This window comes from Alosa pseudoharengus, unplaced genomic scaffold (assembly GCF_046254945.1).
Source record: "Alosa pseudoharengus isolate Yale_2024_CS ecotype anadromous, Long Island Sound unplaced genomic scaffold, YU_APseudo_1.1 YU_APseudo_1.1_scf_16, whole genome shotgun sequence".
NCBI classification, from domain to species: domain Eukaryota; kingdom Metazoa; phylum Chordata; class Actinopteri; order Clupeiformes; family Clupeidae; genus Alosa; species Alosa pseudoharengus.
In genome coordinates this window covers 33540298-33542623 of record NW_027468630.1, presented here as the reverse complement: position 1 = coordinate 33542623, position 2326 = coordinate 33540298, and positions in this window count along the sequence as shown.

The window sequence follows — 2326 nt, the reverse complement described above, 5'->3', positions numbered from 1 at the left end:
TAGCCAACAGGGAGCGGCAAAGACCAGTTTAAGCCTGAACTGCCCTCACAACAGAGAGGAGTGCCATTTTGAGGTTCTTTGGACAGTTTCAGCTGCTCACTCGAGCACTAAACCTGTTTTTTTCCTTTTTTATTGTCTTTTTGAAAAAAAAAAAAGATTAACAGAACTGGCCTGGAAGTTCACTTTCGAGGCAAAACAGGTAGCATGGTTGGCAGGATGGTCTTTGGTACACACCAGAGACTTCAGCGGCCTCCGAGGCAGTGCACGCCTTCACTGCCCTCCCATCTGTAAACCACACTCACTGCTCATATGCATGTGATCTAGGGAAAAAAAAAACATCTGCAAAGCTGCAGCAAGGCAGCTGGTTAGTGTTGTGCACTGGGGAAACATAATGGGCTGTGTCACGCAAGGCCTGCTTGGGCCAGGGCTGAAGAAGAGGTGGCATGTTTACCAGCCATGTGCTGACACCGGCCCCCACCGCCACCGCCCCCCACCCCCACTATCCCCTCGGCCGCAACCCTGCAGTTTTTCTCCGAGATTGGATTCTGTTGTTGTCCGCTGCTCCGGCACTAATCGCCCGTAAATCGAAAGCCATTCCCGCACTCGCGTTCGCTCTCCTCTTCATCAGGCAGCCCACCGTCAGCCACCCAGATGGATCGTGGACGCACCTGATCTATAAAAATGAACGATTGGGGCAACAAGCGGAGGCAGGCCCGGGACGAGGCGTGTGTGGACCTGCCCGCGGCGTCCGCCTGTGGGGGTCCAGTACAGCAGCAGCAGCAGCAGCAGGCTCAGTGCTGTCATGGCCAGTGGTGCCGCTCGATCAGAGAGATAAGATCACTGCCCCCCCCCCCCCCACCCCCCAGCAGCTCGAAGAAGGGGCATTCAGATAACTCAGCATATCCACAGGCCAAACTGTCATTAACTCCGGTTCTATCGGAAGTCACCATCAGGCTGGGGATGGTGCTCTGGCTCTTCATTCCACCATCCCAGTCTGGTGTGTCTGCCCAAGGTGGCCGTCCTCCAGGCACTGTCCTTGGCTGGCAGGGGACAAAGAGGACAGTCCACTTCAACCTCAGCCCAACACACGCCCCTCATGAACCTCTGCATTCTCACAGGGCAAAGGGTGGATGTCGATATCATGGCAGGCATTCCTAATGAAGGAGAGAAACGGAGGAAAGATAGTTGAATTTCAAAATCAACCCAGTCAGTCAAGGGAAATACGGTTTGAGTCTGTTAGTGTTGAGTGCAGCTCTGCAGCTAAAGTGATTACAGCCCAATGATCTTCCCACTGGTTCCCATGGAAAAGAGAGAGAGTTGGAAATCACAGACCTCGCAATCAGACACATAATCAATGTTAGATCACGGCAAACTGTCTTGAAATAGCAAAGGGATTGCTTTTCATAGTCATAGATATTGATTGTCAATGATGTCTGTTTACAAACAATAAATCCCGTTGTACTTGATACTGTCGTTTCTCTCTTTATTTTTAGCACAATCAATTTCCTTTTCCGTCTCGGACGCAGTGCTGCTTTCCTACTGTTGAGAAAGAGAGATGAATACATTGAAGAGGGTGAAAACAAGGCTTTCTGAAATGAAGGTAGTGCATTGCACAGTTAAATTACTGTTTTAAGTGCATGAGGAACAAATATGCAGTCTTTGCTTCTAGTTAATGGTACTCTGTCTTTGTCAGTCCTGGGAGAGTTAGTCATCCATTTCCAGACATCTCTTTCGCTGGTGATTAATCCATACTGTGGCCATACTCTTCCTGTTTGAGGGAATAGGCACAGCCTGGCTCATTCCAGAGGGGTGTGTCACAGTCAAAGTCATACAGGCATCTCCACAGACAGCTCTGGCGCTGCGTGAAAGGGGTCCTGCTCGGGCCATTTGACGAGGTTCTATATGGCACAACCCTCGCGCTCTATCAGATCTATCAAAATAACGGGCTGTCCAGTGAGGGAAGATGCAGCGCTGTGGTTTGTGCCCCCCCCACACACTCCCCCACTGGACACTGGCCCTGAGCCCCTGTCTTCACGGCTGCTCTGGGTGAGCATGTTTCATTACGACAACAACCAAAGGCCACTCCAAACACAACAGGTCATTTCATGGACATGAAGGGTGTTGTGGTCACTGCAGTCAAAGGAGTAATAAAATTGAAATAGTGTGTGTGTGTGTGTGTGTGTGTGGAGACACAATATACTAGCGCTACTCTTACTTCATCAGATGACATCATGTCATGAATTAATGTCATTATCATATCTATTGTAATCAACATGGATAAAAACAATGAGATCACTCACTCCTTTGTCATGAGATTACTCTCTTC